Here is a 25,250-nt window from a genome sequence, read left to right on the forward strand (position 1 = left end):
CGTACAGTATATACCAGGCAACACATTTGAAATCATAAAAAACTGAAGATGGTTGAAGGTAAAGAGCATTTTACTGGATCACCAAAGATCCCGAGAGTTGACAGAGTTGCTTCGCTGCCATAAAGCTGCTCAACGTGAGCACAGAAGGCAGAGAAATGGGAATTCAGAGGCGACAGAATCCGCTCGCAACAATTATTTGCCGTGCCTTTATTGCGACGTCTAAGAGTTCTCCACAGCGATAAGGGAAAGTTTATCAGAACATTGAAGATGTCAGAATAATCTCCACTCTGGCTGTTTTACATGCTCGTGAAAAGCACCTGGCGACATCAGATATATTCCTCCTGTCAGGTTTAGTGAAATATCGCTCTTTCTACGCGGATTGAAAGTGGGCAGTGAACTTGTTTAAAAAGAAAAGTTACATGTGGAGTTCTATATTAAGACGTATGTATGCTCTGCCACTACATTAAAAAGCAAATGCCTGTCCATTGTCTCTGAGTAGAGAACATTTTTAAATAAAAGCGTGCACAGCACTCTGTAAGTCCTTCCAACTATACAGCATGCATACTTATGTGCATGCACGTTTCTAGCCATCAGGTGTGGGAGAGCTGCTGGTATCTTCTGAGCCCAGATCTGTCTCAAATTGCTTGGCTCAGCTGTGGTTTTGATGGGCGGTGTTAACTTTTTTTTTTTTTTCTTCTTCTCTCCAGGTGACACATTTTGCACAACATGCCTTATTCCCTGACGGCCTCCCAGCTAAACTCAACAGCCCTCTCTGTGTGTCATTTACACAGGTGCACTCACTGTTTACATTGTGCAACCCGAGTAACCACACACACACACACACACACACACACACACACACACACACACACACACACACACACACACACACACACACACACACACACACACACACACACACACACACACACTTGCCAACACTCATACACTACACATCATGAGAAATATGACTTACATTTACAGTATAAAGACAAGAATTAAAGTTGCAGGACATCCGAGATCACTCTCACCTCAAACATTTCTATAGCACAATGTTTGTGTTCAATAGCCACCATTTATTTCACCATCTGTGACAAATGTAGAATTTGTGGCTCTCTATATAAATGTAGATCCTGCGCAGAAAAGTCAAAAGTTGCCCACCGATTTCTTGCTTTGGCCCAAATACTAATGCTCGCACCTGCTACTTTTCACTTCCACATTTCCCACAGTGGTCACAACAAATACTCCTGACCTGCTGTTTTGGATGCTCACTCAGTTTTGCCCTGTCCTGTTTGTACTCCAAACTGACGAGTGACCCAACAACATGTAGGTGTAGTGGGTGTGTATGAGGTGACAGGTGCACCTTTGTGTCATCCAGCTGTACAGCTGCTGCCCTCATTGTTGTCTCATTGGCAAGCATCAGATCCTGCAGCTCTTTCAGGTCACGCTTTGTTAGAATTATATGTTGTATCCTGCTTTCCTTAAAGAAACAAAGTGTGTGGCTTGCACATTGAACACACGTGCGCAGACAATCGACTGCACACTTGCTTCCTTGTTTGATCACAGAGGACTGGGAAGAAATGTGGAGGTGAGTCAAACAAAAACGACAAAGGACACAAGGACACGGGAGTTTGATGGCCTTGTTCCATTTAGCTATTTAGCTTTTACGCAGGTTAAAAGAAGGAAGGAGGAGAAGAAGGGGCAGAAGAAAGAAGAATGCAACATTACAGATGCCAACTACCATTAAACACCACTACAAACCAACCAATCAGCCAACAATCGGTTAAAAAACAAGACGATATGAGCTGCATTTAGATTTCTGTGTTATTTGTATCTTTAAAAAAAAACGATTTGCTGTTTAAATGTAAAGTCTTACAACCTGTGGCTTCTCTCAAGCTAAACCCAGACAGTGAACATTGGTGAACAAGTGAGTGAACCCAGCTTGTTAATGAGCAGCTCCTCTGCAGTGTAGAGAAGAGGCAGCTGTGGCAGTGCTGGGTGAACAGCAGTGACAGAGAGTTTGGAGGTTCTAACTTGATTAACCGAGGAGAGTCAGTCTGTTGCATTACTGCAGCAGAGTGCCAGAGCGTCTTTCCCCACAAACATCACGATAGACCAGAGTAAAACGTTACTTCTTCAAAATCTAGAGAGGAGGTGCAGCTATGTCTATGTTTCAGTCTCATTTAACATTGATTGGCTTTTGCAACATTCAAGTTCAAGTTTGTTCGAGCAAGTGAAGCAAATGACGCAAATTTTGCGTCATCTGTGTAATTTCTGTTGCCAAGTGAGAGCGGAGTGAAATTTTCCTCTTTGCTTTCACTTTGTTTTTGTCAAAAACCAGCCCTTCTTAACCAAACCATAGCTCCTTTGCTCGGAAGGTCCAGTTCGTTAGGGGAGGTGTGAATGCACAACCCAACTCTGATGTGCTGTGTTCCGACTAGAAACGTAGATCTCGTTTTGAATAACTTATATCTAAGGGAATATGTTTTTCAAAAGGTTCGATTCGATTCACTCAAGTGCAGTGTGAAAGCAAACTTGTACAGGTTGAATGCTGCAACCCCCAATCGTACCGAGTCTACCGGACCACTTATATTGGTTACTATTGACGTGTTTCTGGCATGATACAGTACGGTACGGTTTGAAGCGGTAAAGGATTGCGTTTCGACTGAGAACAGTACCTTACCTTGGTAGGCGGGTTGTGCATCTTGGCCGATCTACCGGTGCGCCAACAATGAACGAACGATGACAACAAAGGAGGGCATCCAGCAGCTCTTGTTTTCTGCTCAGTTCGTCTGGTACTATTCTTAATGGAAACGAAGAAAAATAAGTACTCTAATATAACAAACTGTTCCACTCTTATGCCATAGTAAACTGCAGTTGCAATTACTTAATAATTAATTTGCTGCTGCTATAACTGCTCCGTCCAGAGTTTTGTGGTATTTGCCAAAGCAGATCTGTTAGTAGAGTAGAGTTTGTGTACACATCTTTCTCTTCAGTAATTAGAGATACCTCTCCTACAAACTGTTGGACTGTCAGCTGCAGACTTGATGGATTGTAGATCCCCATTTCTTTCACAGCAATGGTGAGATTTATTTACGCATGTTTTTATTTATTTATTTATTTTTTTTGGAGCGGCGGATGAGTGGTTAGATCACTGGCTAGTGGTGATTGGCTCCTCTCAAACTTTTCATGATTCATGACCAATGGGTATGGGATGTATGATGATGATGTGACATTAAATATACATACAAGTTAGCAAATGGGCACAGCAGGAAGTTTTTTAGCCCTGGTCCTTTTCCTTACTCTCATTCCACTTAATGTGAATAGAGAGGATCTGTTGAAATTCACTCCTGAATTATTCACAAGTTCATGCTATTGGAGTACTTGTTGGTGTGCAAAGACCTTCATGTTTATAATTGCAAGTGGCTATCTACAGTTCAAGCGTCATTTGAAACACAAGTTATTAATTGTGCATAATAACTAATTGTCAATACAGGTGGATTTACTATCTATTTACTGTCTATGGTGTCTGGAAATATTATTTTAACCACTTAAAAATAAGTGGTTAAAATAACCACTTATATACAAATTGTGTTGTAGCCTGTCTACAACACAAGTGCAAATTCTTTCTTCACACAAAGGCAACAACATATTCAACAATGTATTGATTTAACAACAATACACAGAGTGCTTCACAAAGTGTTTTAAGCACACTGTATATACTGTATAGGACCTTGAGTCATCTCAGCAGGCTTCACTGAGACCAGATTAATGACACAGTAAACAGAAAGGCCTGTTCCACCAGCCGTCACCAGGGAGTGAAAATAGGAACAAGAGTCTAAATGCTCAGAGAAGGATGCGGAGAAAAGGACAAACGATGAACCTTGTGTCAAGGCTAATGAGGAGCTCGACCCTGTGACCTGCAGGGTCATTAGAAGTTCTATGAGGTGACACCTTAAAGGGCTCATCTTACTGAGACAGTGGCTGATTGATTGATTGATTGATTGATTGAGTGATTGATTGTTATGCTGACTGATTATTTTGAACAGCTAATTAGTTGACATACATACAGTTGTCACAGTATCTACAAGTACTGTGATTGATAAATGCAATTCCCTTTCTATATCTTACATATTTCTAGACGGGGTTTATTAGTTTTCTCAAATTATTATTAGTTATTCACATTCTCAAACCAGACAGAGCACTAAATGTGATCCTCCAACTTTACATGCTTCAGATTAAACTGTAAAAATGGAATGTCCAATGCCAAAGCAAGTGGAATAGAAATGATATCATGATTTGATAGTTTACAAAAGTTCACTAAACTGGTCATGAAACCATTTGCAGGTTACTTTTGCAGACAGCCGTGTGCTTCTTGAAGTCTCCATTAGAAGACGGTTCAGGGCACGTGACCATATATAGATGGACTTAATAAAAAACCTCACCAGAAATCCAGATTCATCAGACCAAGCCAAAAATCCAGTCCCCATTTTGATTTTGGTTTTTGGCCGACAAGAACAGAAACTAGTTTGATGTGGCTCTTTCACCAACAAGGCTTTTCCCACTGTAGAAGTGCTGCACACTGGATGTTTTATGTTATTCATGCTCCACATAGATAAAACTCAGAAAATCCCAGGAGATCTGTAGTTTCAAAAACTCAGATCAGCCTTTCTGGCACAACATTCTCACATTTTCTTTCAGTTGAACTTTAACTGAAGCTCTTGACCTGTGCCTTGAGGATCAGGTGTTGATCATTAAGTCTTTAGTGAGCGCATTTCTAGTCTTCATCTCGCAACAGATTGGCAATTTTCTTTTTCTGTAGCATCTCGTCAGTATATTTCAGTATAAAACATGTTTTCCTGTTTAGTTTAGCTCTGGAATGTGGAAATTCCAATGTGGACCTTTGGCCCCTTTTCATTAAGAAAAGTTCCCATACACAGCCTCATGTTTTACACACGCTTTTCTTGCCTGGATAAAATCCCTCCCTTTCTTTTTCAGCCTGTTCTTCCTGGAAGCCTCCACCCTCCCTAACCCTCTCAACCTTTTTTTCTTGAAGGGACTTTAAGGAGGAATGTCATTCAACCATGTGCCCCCAAATCTCTGCTGCAAACATGTTCTCACTGATTCTCTCAAAGAATTAATTGCTCCAAATAATCTCACCATCTGGTTGCTGAGGTCCATACGTATGAGGCTGCTTGCATTGCACAGGCTGGGACACCATTCAGATGCCCAGAGTGCTGCTGTGGCACACAGAGAGAGGGAGGGAAGGAGGGAGGGAGGCAGTGGGAAATGGAGAGTGAGGCGGTGAGGCTTGCCAGGAGGCTGAGAAGAAGAGGGAATGACAAAGACCACCATCTGCTCCTTGTCTTTCTTGTCATCGACCCTGGACGCCAGTGGAGACCCTGCATCACTATGATCCAACCACGTATCACTGACTGGAATGTTATTGAAAGAGGGGAATGGAGAGAAGGTGCAAGATGGACAGAAAGAAAGAAAGAGAAGAAAGAAAAGAAAGAAAGAAAGAGTGAAAGAAAGAAACTTGTGAATTGTTATAAAAGATTTAAAGCAGGAAATCTAAGTTAAGAATAAGTTTCATGCCTCTTAATGTCAGACAAATAATCACCAAGATGCAGAACGACAGGACTATACTTTGAGCTGATGTACTGATCCAAATTCAACATTATAATTTGCTTAATCAAATGTAAAAATCCATTTATTTTTGTGATTATTTCAGTGCTGGGAACCTCCCATTTTGGGGAAAGTATAGCACAGGTGTTGTTGTGGGGCTACAAGAAAATAAATCATCTTTTTTTGTTTGGACAACATTGGACAATCAACTGTTGTGACCCTTTTTAACAGTAAGTGGGTCAGTACAACCAGGCTCTGTACATTTTTACAAATACTGGACAGAAACCCACTAATTGCACAACTAATCTCCTTGGCAGTGGGTGAACCAGTTAGTTTGGTCATCAAAGAACAGTCCAAAACCAGTTAAAACAAGAGTCCTGTCCTAGATAGAGTGTTTCCAGTGTATACATCTATATTATGGAAATATTACCTATAAGAAACCACAGGATTTAAAAGGCTTTGCCAGTCTGACATGTTTCAACCACCTGTAGAGGCAGTAGATGGGATTATGTTGTGCTTGTTCTCATGATGAGAACAACACAAGATAATTCATCAATGTCCCCTGTTTAATAAGTTTATATATATATATTGTACTTGTAGTGTTAGAGTGTGTTTTGTAAAATGCTTTGTATTAACTGTATATCACACATTTCTCATCTTAATAACCACTCAAAGCTAATTTACACCACAGTGTTTTGGCATGTATCCATTCACACCCCTTCACTCACACACCCATACAGCATAGTTATGTGCATCCATGTGTTGTATCCATGGATGCTGCTTGAGGTTAATGTGAGAGTGGATCCACCCAGGACCTGTTAATGATTTATACATTTGCGAAGAACTTATTTACTCTCCTGAAGTGCATGTATGCACGCCTATATGTGTGGGTGTATACACGTGTATGTAGGTATTTATACATCGTATACATCGTATTTATACAACTCCTTTTCAATGTTATAGATTCATAATCTTCTGTAGTGATGATGACGATGACCTACACCTATACCAATAACTTAGTTAAAAGGGATACTTGAGTAAAAGTATCTTACCAGAAAATGGCAGACGTCGAAGTCACTTTTTATTACTTAAGTAAAAGTCTTAAAGTATATGACATTTACTGTACTTAAGTTTCAAAAGTAATTTTCTGATAAATGTAAAATTATTTAAAAAGGATTGAGCCATGGTAGTTCAATGGTAGGGCAAGTTGTCTTTCAACTGGAAGGTTGTAGGTTCGATTCCTTTCCCTGCTAGTCTATATGTCCTTAATGTTGAAGCGTGTGAATGGCAAAACTGTAGTGTTAAGCAGTTCATCAAGACTTGAAAAGCACTATATAAATACAGACCATTACCAACTCTTCTTCTTCTGATTTTATTTGGTAGTAACTAGTAACAAAGATAGTTGGGGGAAAATGTAGTGGAGTAAATGTAAAAGTTGCTAGAAATATAAATTATAAATAGAAATAGAAAAACACTGCATGTACTGGTTACTAAACGTCAAGAATGCCAATTAAAAGAAAAGAATACAAGGACATACAAATGCCACAATTGGAATGGAATGTAAAATCAAGTAAGAATGGAACAGTGGCCATGAAATTAAATGCATAACGGCTCTCTGTGGACGCGGAACATGGAAAACATGATCACCAGCAGCAGCAGCACCACCACCAGTCATTTTGAGAAAAAATCCAAAGAATGCGGTTGCTAATTTCTTCATTAACATAACAATTGAACAGGCAGATCTCACACATACAACGGAGGAACTCATCCATCCATTAGCTTTACTGCTTATTCAGTCCCAAATGACACTGAATGAGAGACAGGAAACACCCTGAACAGGTTGCCAGTCTATCACAGGGGCCAACATATAGCTCGTCAACACCAACATTAGCAAGTATAAGTGGGCTTTTAAAGAGAAGAAAAACACAGGAAAGCCCCTTTAAAAAATAGGCGAATTAACCTTTTCTTATTTTCACTTTAAATTTTTCTTTTTATCACAAACATTCTATAGACAAACCAAGGTTCAACACACAACAGAAAAAGGGAGAGCACTGACACTCAGTGTGTTCACATGCATGTTAAAAATACTAAACTAAGAGAATAGTTCAGTTTTCTTAGTCAGACTAAGAGAATAATTCAGTTTTCTTAATCAGACTAAGAGAATAATTCAGTTTTCTTAGTCAGACTAAGAGAATAATTCAATATTAGGTTTAACTTTAGTCATCTACAACTTTAGAGTAATCGGACTATGAATCGCATTATCCAGGTATGTTAGTCCGACTAAAACTAGCTGGATTTTAGTCGGACTAACATACCTGGATAATGCGATTCATAGTCCGATTACTCCTGCATGTATACACTTAAACGGACTGAAGTCGGACTCCCTATTTTTGACCCAGAAGTAGAAGGAGACAATGTATAAACTGTAGTACTGTAACCAGAAATCAGCAGCCTCTTTCTTCAGACAAAACAGCAACCACAAGAGTCATACTCAATCTAATTTCTATGTACAGTGGGTACGAAACATACAGAACCACATCACGATCCATCTCACCGTCCAATCTCGCCGTTCACTGTTTGTTTGTCTGTGACGTAAAGGTCAACAGGAAACTGATTCAGCATGCACTAGCTTATAGGGAGATACAGCGCCACCTACGGAGGCGGAATCAGACACAAACAATAAATCAGTTTTTTCCTTTGCATGTACACTCTGACTTGGCAAGTTGTCCAATTGCCTGTCTTAGTCGGACTAAAGCCCAATTTATACTTCTGCGTAAAGTGCTCTTTGTAGGCTACGTAGAGACTCTGCGTCGACGCAGAGACTGTCGAAGAGCCTCTGCGTCGTCTCCGTCTGCACGAAATATTTTTTAAGTGTCCGTCACTCCGTCAAGGGACAATGGAGACGGCAAGAGCTGCGATTGGTCCTCAGGACAGGCTGAGCGAAGCTGCTCTGTGCCGGCTCTCGGTGCGCTCCGGGCGTCCTGACAGAGGCGGAGCTGATCCCCGCCGATAACGCCGCTGCCGAACTATAAATACGTCATATCTATACACACACAGCACATGTTTAGACCCTAAATGGCCAATTTCTCGCCTCAAATTATCTTAAAACTGCGTTCCGTCACACAGAAGTGAGAAACGGCCACTGTTTCAACAACAACAGTCTTTCTCTCTCTTTCTTTCTCGGACGCCATTGCTCACTGTAGCCAGAAGCACAACAACCTTGCGCAGCGACCCCTACTGATCGGGCGGGAAATTGCAGCGAGTGTCCGTCACCACGACGCAGAAGTATAAATGCTCGAGGCGTCTCCGTGGTGACGCAGACGGATAACGCATACGCAGTCGGAGAAGTATAATGTGGCCTTAAGGCCTTAGCTTAATACAACTGTGAATGTAAACGGACCCAGGGTCACACTGGTTGCATTTCATATCTTTTGCTTCAGTCTTTTTTTGAACTCAGTGGCAACTGAATGAGTCTGAGTCTGCAGGACTCGCTGTGAATGATCTGGGGTTTTTCCTGTTGTGTTCTCACATGGGCTTATTTAGACATATTCCGGAAATCATAGGGAGAAGTTCCGGAGCGATATTTTTTTTACATCCATTTACGTTCTTACTTATAGCCCTTTACACACAATTTTCAGAGAATGTGTGGATTTAGTGCATGTCTGAGAACAGCGACAGGTGACAAGCTTTACAAGCGACTGTAAAATGTGTCCACTGCAATAACTGTTTGGACAACACTTCAAACTCCCTCTCTGAGACTTTATTGTCAGTTACATTTTCCGAGGACTTCCATTAACTTTAAGTCTCTGCAGCTCTAAAGATATCGCGGCTTCGATAATCTCCAACAACCAATTAGCTTTAAAAAACTTTCCACAAACTACCTTTTCTAGGCATAATGTATAAGAGTAACGTAACTGCCAGGTGAAACGTTTGCCGTCATTTCACCGTTGCACTCTTGTGTGTGTCTTATATTCCATTTGCTTGGGCAGAACATCCACACAATCACATGCAAACCCAGAGATTTCAAAACATTGCCTTCTTGATCTCAAATCCAAACAGCTTTATTTTGATGGAGCAAAAAGCACTGGGGCCTGTCTTGCCTTTGCGCAACTAGAGAGGCTTATTTTCAGAAGCAGGGCTCAAAGTATGTGGTGTCAGTATCCTGAGCTCGGGGTGGCTCCTGAAGTTGTGTTTGCAGTGTGAGGGGAGCAGCCAGCACAGATGGTTAGGTACCAAAGGCAGCAGCCTTTTTTCTCATGCCTTTAAATGGGAGTGCTCTCTTTCTTAGCTAATATTTAGCTCCTTCAAATGCAAATGGGGTGGCTTCGCTCTCCAAGGTTAGCATAACAACTATGGGAACGCTCTCAGATCTCAGACATTTGTTTACCAGATGAAAGCGCCTGCACATGCTAAAAGCAGTGAGGGAAAGTCAGGCCTCGCAGCACTATATCTCCTCAACTACCCTCAATCAATTCAAGTTACAGGCTAAACACTTATTTTCCCTCTATAGTTATGCTTTAATGTGACGTCAGAATGTGAGTGTGTGTGTGGGAAGAAGGACGCGATCGCATAATAAATAGAGATGTGTTATGATCCTAAAATGTTGGGAAAATAAATATGCGCTGCCTTGTGTGTTTTTATGTTACTTATTGATACCACATCACAGATTATTTGGTTATGAACAGGAAATGATTACTCGATTTTGAGTTTTTCATTCTTAGGCGTCTGCATTTAAAGAGCTAAACTGGAGACGATGGGCTCTCGACGTTTTCTGTTTGTTGCATCCACACACTGCTTTGATTCTGTTTTAGCTTCATTTGATACATCGTTCAGCTGGAGAAAAGTGATTTATATCTCCATGGAAACAACATTAGCAAGCATAACATATTCAGAAAGAAAACCAAATTGTAAAATCTCAAAAAAAATAAACCCAGCAGTTTTGACCCTGAACACACTGTTGATTGATTGAAGTGTTTTTTTTGTTAAAAAACAATGCTTTTGAGTGTGTGCTGGCATGTGTGTATGTGTGTGTCTGTGTGCGTGTTTTAACCCAAATGATTAAATATGTATCAAAAGAAAAAAGAATGGCCCAAAAAGGGGGTCGACAATAAGTAGCAGCATTTTCCCTGCTGAACAGTTTCAGAGGCAAACAGCTCATATTATATTTCAAAACTGTAATAAAGCACTATCTTTCCTGCATCTTTGCAATGCATTATTCACGTCCAGTTGCCAAAAGGAGGCTCCAGAGGATGGTTAAGAAGCCACTGCAATATTTATGTAGTATGCTGCAGTGCTGCCACACACGCACGCACACACGCACGCACGCACGCACGCACGCGCACACGCGCACACGCGCACACACGCACACACGCACACGCACACGCACACGCACACGCACACGCACACGCACACGCACACACACACACACACACACACACACACACACACACACACACACACACACACACACACACACGCTGCTCTTTATATCTCTGTGCAACCTTGTCCCCTAAAAGAAATGTACAAATTCAAATTACACACATTTTTCAAAATTGCAACGAAACTGTATGTTTCACTCATGTAATTAGGGTATATTATAATTTACATATATCGCAAATATGGTGCGTTATTATTGAACTTTTTTATTTATATGGTAAAATCTACCTGTTATTATTGTATGGTTTAATAAAGAAAACGGTGTAATTTAACCAAAACTGAAAAACTGTAAATAAAGAAAAATGTACTTAATGTTAAGGTCATATCATACAATCTTAAGGTATTCTAGAGAAACTGAAACTGTTAGCAACTAAAACAGACAAAATAGTGTTTTCTCGGTGTGGGGTAACTCTAAAAATGCTGATGTGGTGCATAGCGTGGGCATATCCGGTGCATAATTAATGCATTTTTAAACAAAATCAAAGTATGTACCCTCAAACCTAGACTGTGGTGTACAGTACACATTCTCCAGGAAACATGGTTGCTCTGTGTATTAATATCAGCATGAACTCAACACATGGACACAATAAGCATACGTTTGTCTGTATGCAACAGAAACTGTTGGTTACAGAGGAAATGGTTGTGTCTTGAGGATTATTCCCCTTTTATGCCACACAATCATTTACTCCCGTGCACTGGCCCACATACTGTGGATTGTTTGTCTGTTTTAAGATCCAGGCCAGCCATGACTTTTTTCACTTGGGACTTCTATACTGGGAGAATTCTCAACGATGATGGATTTGAAAATGGGAGATAAAAAACACATTCCTTAGAGATGCTAAATATATTTCTGAAGAGGCTCAGAAAGCATGTTTGATTAAAGAGCACAGCCCCGTAGCCCGTGCAGTGCATCAACTGCTCAAAGTAGCAGAGCGGAGCTTAACTTTGCAGATCATTTATGATAATGATGTATGGTAATGATTGCAGGCCATCAGGTGATGATGATGGCGGTTGCACTGCTTGTTTAATGCAACAGAAAGTGCAGGATTCTGTAGCTGTGTGGAAGAAGGTCTTTATATTCGATACCGTTTCTCCACGGTAGGTTTTTTTCCTGGGTAATATCCTCCTGGACACCTGAAGTGTTTAGAACAGCATTCAAGGGTGTGTTTTTTTTTCTCTTCTCTGACATAAAAGAATACAGCAAAAATGTAAAAAGCATGTGAAATATACTAATACTACTTAGATCTTGCATAAAACCTCTTTGGTGGCCTACAACCAGTCAATTTATATTAAGTGAAGGTTAAATAATGAACATGCTTTGCTCTACTTTGTGTGAAAGGTCAGAGTGGAACCCTTGGTGTTTGAGGGTCATGTATAGCAGTGGTTCTCCACCCTCTACCAAGGGTGTACAAGATTGAAACTAGCAGATTGATTAACTAGCATTACTTGACACTAGTGCAGTGCCCGTAGGAAGTATGTATTCCTATAGTGGGAGCTGAAGAAGATTTTTCAGTTATGGTAATGCATGATAAGGAACGTAAAGGCCAACATAATACAAACACTGTGCAACCTCATTAGGCACAACACAAATGTAAGAATCAAAAATTCCTTAAAATTATAACTTAAGAGGTTTGCAAATATTTTCAAGTGATCTTTGTTCAGGGTGATGCCGACTATTATGATGGTAAATTTCAAGTAATTCCGAGATACTTTTTGTTTATTTGAAGAAAGTCAGCTCACTGTCAAAGTGCTTCAGGGCAAATGGATAATTTCCTGAGTTTCAAAAGTTCATTAAAATTATTCTTTAAGAGCTTTCAAATATTTTTAACGGATCCTTGTTCGCCGACTATTAGGATGGTACATTTCAAGTCATTCCGAGATACCGAAATCAAGGATGCACACCATCGGGTCATGCTCAACCCATATCCAAAGTCTTAGGGTAATCTGACTAACGGTCAGCGAGATATGCCTGTCACAGACAGACAGACGCAACTTGCTTTATAGATTGATTCAATTTTCCAGTAAAAACTAACTTCAGCTAGTGAGCAAGTTTTCACGGTAAATAAATCAACTTAGCTAACTTAATTTGATAATTTAAGGTTTGGGCGCAAACCCCAAATATCCTCTAATGTCGCCTGCTGATTTACCTCTCTTTTTGGTGGCATGAAGTCTACAAAAGAGAAAACGAGTGACCATGGAGAAAATGACACGTTTATTAAGTAGTGCAGGCCAGAGATTAAGGGGAAGACAAAAAGATGTGACTTGCGCTTTAGATATGGTCCTAAAAAGACACAGATGTGTTGTCAGAACATAACGTCACCTGCACTCTCTCTCTCTCGTCTCCTCAGGTGCGATGCGTTCAATAATGCTCGTAAAATCCACTCACTTACTCTCACTATCTTCTCAGCATTGCAAACATAAACCTTGCTCTGTCTCTAATATTGGTAGCGACAATCTGGCTTTGTCCAAATATTGGTGGGGACATGGTCTCAGTACGTTTACATGACAATAGTAACAACAAAGCAAGTATTGTTTCAATTTAGGCAAGTATTGTTGTTGCCTAAAAACAGACTTTTACGTCTGAAATTGTACACAATGGGATTTCTAAAAGTCAGACTAATGCAGCTGGGGGTCGAATTATTATTGTTATTATTATTGTATAATGTTCAACTGGATCCAAACTACCCTCCCCCCAGGGCTTTGACCCAGAAATAATCTGAATCTGGTACACGGAAGAAGAAAACATCCAGACTGGTGCATATTTGGAGACTGAAATGATGCTTTCAGCTTAAAATATGCAATATTTTGTAATTGATGTACTTCTCCCCACCAACCCCACTCCAACCCAAACATGTTGGTGCCCACCAACCATCCAGGCATCCCACCCCCCTGCGGCAGATTACAGTAAGTGCAGTCAAAACTGTCAAGGTATACAAACTTACACTAGCTGAGAAAATAATGTAGCGCTAGAATGAACCTTTTTGGACCAGGACAGACACACTTAATGCAATAAATTTGTGCTTGAACACTCGTGTTTGAACACTGGAACAAGGACAGTTATCTTCAGACTTCACGCTGCATGGAAGCATACTGAGTGTGAACTGTACGGAATTGCATATCAGGCTGTGTTCTCACACGTCAGACCTGCTACCTGCTCGACCATAAAGGTGTGTTTGATGAGGAGGGTTAATGAGATATTTTTCCTTATTTTTGCAGGTTCTTCCATCTCTGCAGTGGTGACTCAGTTTGGATGAATGAGCACCTTAAGAGGGAGTTCCAGACTGCAGGCTTTAGAGAGCTTTTATATCTTTGATTTCATCAGGAGATCCACAGAGAGCAGACGTCATCACACGTCATCGTTTTCATTCCGACATGTGTATTGTTTGGACCTTATATACTGTACACACATGCATGATTGTCTAAACTTGGTCCTACTTTAAAAGGTTTCCCGTTCATTCACACAGCTTAATGAGTTGCCATGCACTGTACAAGTTACACACAGCATTTTAGGTGCAGTATTTCGCTCAGATGTGTCAATTAGGAGAGTGAATGAGCTCAGTGTGTCATATAAAAATAAAGCGGTTCATACTTTGAACTAAAAAAATGTGCGACCAACTAACAGCTTTAATTACATATATTACATAAAACCTAAATATTGACAGTGAAACCAAATGTGAGGTATAACACGTTTGACACAGTCATGGCATGGAATATAAAATATCTCTAAATTCTGTTTTGCACACAACCAATGTTTTTTGAATTGTTTCTTTAATATTTAACAATATATATATATATATATATATATATATATATCCTAAATTCATTTCTTTTAAATCTTGAATATTCTTTGAATATTAATGTTTGTGCTTCCTCCTTTTTACATTTTTGTGCCATTTTACTTGTTTTAATATTTTAAAGCGGACCTAGACTGGAAGTTTCAATTAACGCTGTTTTTTAGTGTGTATCTGCGTCATTACCTTGTTTAAAAAGCCCTGAAGTTTCAAAACAAACAGTTCAGCCATTGCTGAGAACAGCAGATCGTCCTGCACCGGGCACTAGTCCGGGCACATCTGGTTTCGTACATTGAACCGCAGAAGAAGAATAACGTCCGTTGTGGAGGTGTTTCACGAGCGACCATGTCTTCTGACTCTGGGTCAAAGTCATAAAAGGGACTGCGGTGGGGAGTCGTGACAAAGCTATTTTTAAACATTGTTAAAACGTTTTGATAATGAGTAGCAGTGCATCCGCCGTTCCAGAGGGGGGAGCTGCGCTTCTGAGAGCGGGTGTGCTGATCAGGTCACGTCCAGGTATTGGCCAATCACAAGACAGTTGGGAAGGCTCCACGCTGGCTGGCCAATCACAACACACTCTGTCTTCTGGGGCCGAGATTTATGTCTGAAATATCGCAGCTGAGGACAGCATTAGAAAACAGAGATTCCTATCAGCTCGTTTATAGCAACTAGGAGGTTTTTGACCATAAAAACAAGTTAATGTATGTAAGTAGACCTCCATAACTAACATATATGTGCAACAGGACCACTATGTGAGCTTTAAAGCACATTGAATGACCACTGTGTGGGATAATGTGCTATACACATAAATTTGCCTTGCCTTCTGTTAAATATTAAGTATTTTGTCTGCGTAAGAATAACATAAGCGACTCTCAGACAGACCACCATAGATCAGCATGAAAACATTATCTGAATAAAACATAGTGTTTTTCATGCTGGGATCATTTCTAGATAACTGATTAAATAAAAAAAAAACACAAACAGATAATGAAAAAAACATCTCTGTTGAACTTGAAAATCGAATTTCAGAGACACTAATAATGCCAGGACAAAACAAGGCTTGAAATAGGGTGAAGAAAAGCCGCTTCCTTGTTTTAATCCACCGTGTTGTTGAAGAGGATACATGTGATGAAGTTTCTGTCTGTGCTGCTGCTGCTGCTGTGTCTCTATATCTCACATCTCTCTCTACACTCTCCACACTCTCAGATAACAAGAAGCTCTGAGTTACTGAGTCCAAATTGAGAGGACTGGTATTTCATATTCAGGGAGGCTATTGTGGCTATTTCAGCGTATTTTGAGGTCAGGGCATTCAAGGAGCTGTCTGCTCGGTGCTTGTAGAGAGAATGAATAAGAGAGAGTGACTGCAGCAGAGATAGAGTGTGTGTGTGTGTGTGTGTGTGTGAGTGTGAGAGCGAGACAGAGAGGCCGGGAGATAGAAAGATACAGAGAGTACACACTTTCACACATGGGCAGAGAGCGGGAGATAGAGCTCTTTGTGCTGATGTGTTCGGTGACCTTGTGCTCTCAGTGATGGGCCTCTATCTCCACTTACACAATAGAACAGCAAAATAGGATTCTTAGATACATCAGCACACAGTGGATCTCACTGATGCAATGGGCCCCAATACCAAGGAGTCCAGCCACGAGAAGGTGTGTGTGTGTGTGTGTGTGTGTGTGTGTGTGTGTGTGTGTGTGTGTGTGTGTGTGTGTGTGTGTGTGTGTGCGTGCACACATTATGTGTTAGTGGAAAAAAAAGAAAGAAAGAGAAACAAAAGAAAAGGTGTGTGGGCGAGCTGCAGCACACGTTCGCCTGGTAACAGAGCTCAGACTGCAGATTTAGTGCAAAGGTGTCACGCTCCAGTCAAGCAAATCACATTAAACAAGCAATATTTTAAGATTGTTCCAGAATTGAAAGTGCAGAGATGAGATGAGCGGCACACACAGTTCTTGGCCCTGATCTTGTTCTTCGTGTTCTTCGGTTCATCTGTTCTGGTGTGAAATATCTGGCTTTGTTCAACTCCTGCAAAACAATGACACCTGAAACATCGACTGGCAAATTCATGTCTTTACTTTATCATGACGGCAAGACTTGTGTTGCAAAAGTAGATGTTTAATAGTTGCCTCTGTCTCTATGTTGCTTACATTCTGTTGATTCTTTTAAAAAGCAGCTAAAGCTTTTATTCAAGCAGTATTTTAGTTAGGTTACGCTGTGTTTTTGTGTCAACTTTTGGTGTTAACCATTGCATTTTTCTGTCTATTGAGAATTTACATTCTCAATAGTTTTAAAATAAATGTTTATAATTGATATATAAATGGTAATGTGTGTGGTGTATGGATTTTTATCACCTTTTGGGAAGATGCACTGACAGTAAAATAATGAATTGATAAACTATGACGTCACATGAGTGCAAAAAAACCCACAACTGAGCCATGGAAACACTTCTATAAATAATCGTCCACTGCAGCGTTTAATCTTTGCTCATTATCAGCGTTATCATGCTCCAAACCAACCAGAGAAAATGCTCTTTTACTCCCGAAGAGGCTACAAATCTCATTGATCTCTTCAGTGACACTCCCGCAGTCATCACTGCCATCCCTGTGTGTTTTTTCTTGTACATATTTCAATAGTAAAACCCAAATCAACCCTTGACACAGTGGCCCCCAGTGGGAAAAAGATTACTGTTAATCCAGCTCCTCCCCGGAGAACCCGGGAAATTAAACAATTAAAAAGCACAATTAAAAGAACCTGCCGAACAGCAGAAAGGAGATGGAGGAAGAATAAATTAACAGTTGATTATTAAACGCTCTGTGAACAGTTGACTACTTACAATAAAGCAATTATACATGCAAGAATAGATCACTTCTCATAAAAGATAGCCGACAACCAGGACGACCCCAAAATTCTCCTCTCCCCTGAAAACCATGAATTCTGCCAACCTCAAACGCAGAGACGTTACAGTCCACCTGACAATATTATTGAGAGTTTTATTCTTCTATTGTCTCCCAGTGTGTTACAGGATAGATTTTAAAGTAGTTTTATTTGTATCTAAATATCTAAATCTCTTTTAAGACTCACCTCCTCTTCTTTGCATTTGAAATAGAGACATTTTCTGGGTGAGATGTCGTGTCTACTCATGTGATTTAATTCATTTGTCGTTTTTTTTTAATACTACTGTACAGCACTCTGGTCAACTGATTTTTGTTTTTGTTTTGTTAAATTTGCTTTATAAATAAATTGGATTGGATTGAAAATTGTATATAAAAAAGAGAGAACATCAATTTTTAACAGCCCAGACAAGAATCTACCCACTGTTGATGTCACAAAAAAATATAAAATGCTCAAGAGATCCTTATCTTTTATCTCATCGGATTAGAACAGAATATGTTTATGCAGGATTAGACGCTTTACCGTCACTAAATTTCATCCAAATCTGATCCAGATTACAGATTTGGCATTGACATGCTAGTCCCATTGAATAAAGTCAGATTCCACACTGTACTACTCTTTGTTTTTATGTGACTTAGTTGTAGTTACACTTCCTCGGAACTGAAATAATTTATACCTCTATATTTTACAGAGAATCTAGTCTTTAGAAAATTGAGTTTTTGGAGCATCTATTTGACTCCTCTATACACCTATCCTCCGTAAAACTTGAGTTGGCCTTTTGGAGAGGTGAAATTAGTCATTTGTTGGGTTAGTTGTTTTCTGTATGTGTCACAAAAAGTCTACCATTTATTCAGTTGTACGTGTTACACACTATATTCATCTATATCTGGGGATGTCAGCATATCAGGACCAAATGATACATGTCTTTTTTAATGCCTAAACATTAATATTATATATAAAAAAAAAAAAAAAGACAACAGGAATACTAAAAAAAGGTCTCATCTAAAATGAAAACACGACAAAGAACATCAAATTCCGTCTTTCCACTGCTGTTCAATTTGTCTGAAACACAAGCAGCACAGCTCTGTCCAACCCCCCGTCCTCTCCACCCTCTGCTCTTCCTCGCATCATCTGTCCGTTTAGCCATGATTCGATAAGACAGGTATGGCCCCCCCCCCCCAACCCCCCACCCATGCCAGATACATCTTGATACATCACTGGCTCTGTGGTACGTAAACCCCAAAGTCTTTGCACAAATCAATCTTCTTGACAGGTTCCCAGGAGGAACAAAGTGCTTTACAGCTGAGACGCCATTGTCCCTCAGCAGCAGCAGCAGAGAGAGAGAGAGAGAGAGAGAGAGAGAGAGAGAGAGAGAGAGAGAGAGAGAGAGAGAGAGAGAGAGAGAGAGAGAGAGAGAGACAGTGGCAGGGAGAAAGCAACAATGAAGGAAAGGAGGGAGGTGATAAACTGAGGGTGCTGGGGATTAAGTCTTTTCTTCCAGGATAAGGACCTGTCTCTTGAAATAGGAGAAAGTTTGATCCCTCATTCTTTCCCTCCTCTTCACTCCCTCTTTCCATCTCATATTTTCCTGTAATTGAACCCGTCTGTATGCGTGTGTATGTGTGCATGTCTACGTGTACGTCTATGTGCGTACCTTCTGTTACACACATGGGACCAACCAAGACGGCCAACATATCAAAACATGCGTGGCTTTGATGTGAGTCACAGGACAGAGATAATGTGACATATGTATATACAGTATATACGGCTCTGAGCCACTACTGCAGAGCGCTGTGGGATTCGGCTTCTAAACAATAGATTTCTTTGGAGGCAGGGAAGAAGAAACCGGGATGACACTTTGACGGATGGATGCAGAGTGGTGTGTTTGAGAGGAAGGGCCTCCTGTGCCATCTCACCATGGTAATGGCATCCCAGAGGAAAGGCCTATTTGACTATATGTCTTATCCCATACATCCACTCCGAGTCTCAGATCTCTTCCCCCCTCATACCTGAGCAGGCACCGCTCCCTGATTGATCCTGAAGGTAAAAAAAAAACAGAGCTCTTTCGTATGGTAATCACAAAATATACAGCGAATTAGACAGATGCTACATTAGCAACATATACAACAAAGCCAATACAAAGGGATGAAGTAATAATCCTGAATATGCTCATGAATATGATAATATTTTTGAATAACAAAACTTTTAGGCAGAATATCTCAGTAATGCTCCAGGGACGAAGACAAGATTATCTGTAATTATACGGGCTGTAGCAAGAGTTCTCAACCCCGGGTGCGGGGACACATCCTGTGACTTGGGCTGGATGAAACTGGGCTGCAAAATCCAGTAGGAAACATACCTGCTGCTTTGTGCTTCCTATGTTTATTTTTCTATTAACTATTATTATTACAATTATTACAAGCAAATGTATTGTTGAATATATAGTACCAAAAGATGTACACTACAGGAGACTAGACATTAAAGACTCACTGTGATGGTCACTCACACAGACATTGTCTCAGTATAAAAACGATTTATTAAATGAAGTGTGTCCGCCTCCCCCACACTAGATAGCAATACGCCCCCATTTCACCGTGTTTGTATTATGGGGTTTCTGGTTTAACTGGTGTCTAACCATTAACTTCAAAATATTCAATTCTTTTAGCTGCAGATGATAGACTCACTTGCTTTTCAGTGCAAAAAATGCACCCCTCTGGATTTTACCATGTTTGTCTCACTGTTGACTTGTGTACCAGCTTCTTCCACAGTATTATTAGATTAGATTAGACTAGATTAGATTAACTTTATTCATACCCGTGGGGAAATTCAAGTACCCCGTAGCTCAACACCGGATTAACATATAAATTACATAACAGTACACCCCAACTCCTGACCAGACTACATGCTCACTGGCTGTCAGGTCATCTGAGTTTTAGATCCCTGGTCTAGTCCCTGGGTTCCAGGTTTATGACTCAAAACAAAAATGCTATTTTAAAAACATGTCACGGCCACAGAGTGGAAAAAAACAGTCAAGTGCAGTGGGCAGTAGGAAAAGTAAAGCTCACCGGCAGCCGAAAAAAAGCGACCACATTATTGAATCAACACGTCTGTGACAAATTCTCAACAAATACTGAACTTTGGGAGCAGCACAAAGCTGGTATTTGTAGCAGAGCTGCGACTTGGAGCATGTTCTATTCTGAGTAGACGACTAACTTCACTGCCACAGACATGTGGCATGTGTGAAGCATCTCACATGTGTGAGCATCTTTGTTGTTTGAATGTGTCCCAACATCCACTTTGGGGTGGACTTAAGTGTCATGCTACCGCTGACCAGTTACTTTACATCATTTTTGCTGTTTTCCTATAAGGAACTACAAGTTTCCTCCAGCTTATGATTAATTGCCTTTAATCTACAGTATACTGTATATACAGTATATGTTGCATTGTTTCCCTTTGAGGCCGTTTTGGCAAATGGTCTAATTGTCCATGCCAAACTTTTTTTCACCCAAACCATGTCCATAAACAGCCCCTCATTTTGTGTTCTGTCTGTTGCAAAAGACGACATTTCCTTCATTCTCCTTTTGGTTTGTTTTGGTTGCTTTCATGTTTCTTCTCAGGCTAAATTTGAGCCATTTTTGGTACTTTTCCACTATGAATTTTGAGCACGACTCGGCTCAGCTCGGCACGTCTCGACTACTCTGTTTAATTTTGCTTTTCCATTAGGGATAGTACCTGTTACCTGTGGTAACTGTTTTTTTAGTATCTGCTCTAGTGAGGTTCCAAGTGGAACACAGGAATCAAACTGAAATTTAGCTGTAGTTAAAGAATTAAAAATCCTAAAAACATGCATTAATCTCCAACATTTAGCTACATTTCTAAAATCTCAATATTTAACAGAGGAGTCTGGTGTATTTAGTGACAGCACTGCTGAAAGCCGGCGATCGTGAGCCGAATCACAAGCCGTTCCGCTGTATTCCAGTTCACTGACTGTGTCAGGCGGAGTCTGTGCTCCGGTCATGCAGGAAGTACTGAACTAATCTCTTTAATGAACTGATTCTAATGATTCAGTTACAACAAAAAACAACTGCTTCGCTCGTCACTAGTTTGTGTGTTTGTATCGTGTATGAAATGATGTCACGGCAGCTTTGTGCAGCCGCGCCACGACGACCCCGCCCACACTGAGGAAGTAGTAAAGTAATGAAAATCTGCATGGTACCCAAATCATTTATCATATATAAAAAAAAAATAATAATTTAAACTAAAGTCTGTGCATAAGAAATCATTGAACCTGGGGATTTAACCTGAACCACATACCAGACAAAAACTTCTCCCCCCCCACCCTCACTTCAAAAGTGTGAAAAATCGTTCACACACACTTTTGAAGAACGGTGCACGAGATTCATTAACTACACTGTGCCATAAAGGTTTAATACTTCATTGATTAACACACTCTTACAGTTTATCGGCTGGGGAGAAGAAAACCTCTCGGTGAAGGTGAGATTTACAAATTCAGTGAAGGATAATGAGGAAAGAAAGTGAGTGAGTGAGAAAGAAAGAGTGAAAAGAAAAATGTTCACTGACACAATCATGTGAACTTTTATGCAGTGTGTGTATGTGTGTGTGTTGTGTTCCTGCATGCAATTTAAGTCCATGTACTTTATGTGTGTGTGTGTTTGTGTGTGCATGTGTGTGAGTGACACCCAGGCGTGGGGTGTTGTCTGCCCTCTTGTTGACTGCTAGCGTATCCCAGAATCCTATTAGGAGCAAGTCACACTTGGGTGGCGCATTCATCATGGGCCCTGCACATTCAGATTGCTGTTATGAATATAATTAGAGAGGAGCACAGAGCACACACACACACACACACTGAAAAAATTATATGTGAGTGCACAAACACATATGTCATCACACACACAACTGTGTGTCGCCGCTATACATTGTTGTGCTTAAAAAAAAACACGACGTGCATGCAAAGCGACAGCACACACTGTACATACACACACACATCCCTTTCACACACTTTCCACGTGACTTGTATCACTCTCTTTCACCGACACACAAACAGGATAACACACACGTGCACACATTCCCGCTGATGTCAAACACTTCATTTTCACCCGAGAGCTCAGAGCGCCTCACCTCACCTCACTAATACAAGTACAGGCCCAGCCAGCTCACATGGGATGAGCCTGAACCGCTGTGACACTGTTGGATCAGCGTGTGTGTGTTCACTACTCTGACATTAGACCAAGTAGACCTACACCCTCCGACCATTCAGAGAACGAGAATATCTCGTAATGCCACGCAAGAACATCAGCCCTCCTCTTTTTATCCATGTATACCACTCATATATTCACATTGACTCATGTCTATTGTTCATATTCCTGTTTCTTTACAAGAGGAGACAGAAATAAACCAATCATCAAATTGCATTGATAACTTAGTTATTTTTACAAAAACACCTTTGTATCCTAAACTAAAACAACACATTATTCCCCACTTCCTTTGTTCATACAACGACGAGTAGACATGGTGCGCATGTGTATATACAGTATGTATACATGATAAATGGTTATGTATATTATGTAAATCCATAAAACGAATCGCTGGTTTCAGTGTTATGGCGGGTTGGTGTAATTTAATGTTTATTGTTAATTGCTTTGAGCTCACACAACAGTTGCTAATCTTCCTGGTTTGCTTCACTTAAAGTGAAGACTTTACAGTTATTGACCCTCACTGGTAAGCTGACATCACAACAACAACACAAACAACATCAACTCGCCTTCAAACGGTGTTAGATTGACGGTGTCATTCAAGTTTGTTTCAAGTATTTTTTTAAATGAATTTAAACTCTTAGCATGTTTGATATAAGTAGGTAAATCACATACTTCTTTGTGTGTACATGTGTGTATTAGTACACAAGGGCCATGCTCCAACACTAACATCCACCACAGTGAGATAAAGCCTATACTTACACAATATAAACTACATACTGTATACCAGTAAAAACAAAAGTTTGGACTCACCTATACAATTTTTTTGTGCTTTCCATTAAAAGTCACACTTTTATTCATCAAAAGAGTTGCAAAATTAATAGAAAATATAGACAAGACATTAAGAAGATTAGAAATAATGATTTTTGTAACAAAATAATAATTTTGTCCTTCAAACTTGGCCTTCGTCAAAGAACCAACAAAACTGTTTTCAGCTGTGCCAACATAATTACACAATGGTTTTCTAATCATCCAATAGCCTTCTAACGCGATTAGTCAAACACAACGTACCATTAGAACACTGGAAATGGACCTCTATACACCTATGTACATATTCCATTTAAAACCAGACGTTTGCAGCTAGAATAGTAATTTACCACATTAACAATGTATAGAGTGTATTTCTGATTCATGTAATATATTATATATATTATACTCATTGAAAAAAAGAGCTTTCCCTTCAAAAATAAGGATTTCTAAGTGACCCCAAACTTTTGAACGGTAGTGTATATATATAAAAATTGGAGAAAAGTAAACAATATGACATGGACTGGTATGGTCCAACAGGAGCCTGGCTGCAGGAGGTCACCTCTGAATTTCCAGTGGCCTACATGGAACTGTCCAAATTTAAATTCTGGAGGCTTCAACAACGCAGGAGTTCAAACATCACTTTGAACAGCAGCCACATCTGTGTTGGCTGAGTTCATTCATTAGTCCTTTGAGATTTAGTTCAAAACCTTCTGCATGTTTTGTGTTTTCTTTAATAAATAATTGCAACCACAAATGACAAGCCGGGAGTTTGGGTATGACGTGACAGCAAGTGAAAGAGACTCTGTAATGATTTCTACTTTCATATAAAAGCTTGTGTCTCTACATCTTAGAGCGATTTTCTCCTCCCCCCCTTCATTAAGTGGCCTGAATATTAACACATCTAACACATTTGGACTGACATCCAAACATGAGAGGGCAAGAAACTTCATTTGTCCACCTTTGAATTTCCTCATGAGGCTGATAATTAGCTGTGTGACAGAAGGCGACTGCGTGGTTGTGTACATGTACACAGTGAGCATTTAATTTACACTTCTCTCTCTCTCTCCCTCTCTTCCTCTGTGTATCACTGATCTCTCTCATCCCTCCGCTGAGCGATACCAGGAATCTGGCCAAGACTCTTGGAGAGCCAGCATGCGTTTACCACCCTTTGAATGCGCGCCACGTCGAGGGCTCTGCCTGCCATCTGAATGCTCTGTAATATCAATAATTGATGCTCTTGAGGAGTAGTAATTAAATTAGTTAATTATGGCGGTAAAATTACATGTAATTATGAGACTGGAGGGTATGTTTAGTAAATTAGTCTCATCCATGCTCACTGTGTGTACTGCTGCCAAATTGTATTCCTTGATGATTAGGTAATTTGGATACCCTCTCTGTTTTTTGGAACAAACACAGTACATGGTTTACACACCGATGCTGTCTGATGCAGATCACACAGCTTTGTCACCAGAGGCATTTCCTTTT

Source organism: Microchirus variegatus, assembly GCF_963457635.1.
Source record: "Microchirus variegatus genome assembly, chromosome: 1".
Taxonomy (NCBI): domain Eukaryota; kingdom Metazoa; phylum Chordata; class Actinopteri; order Pleuronectiformes; family Soleidae; genus Microchirus; species Microchirus variegatus.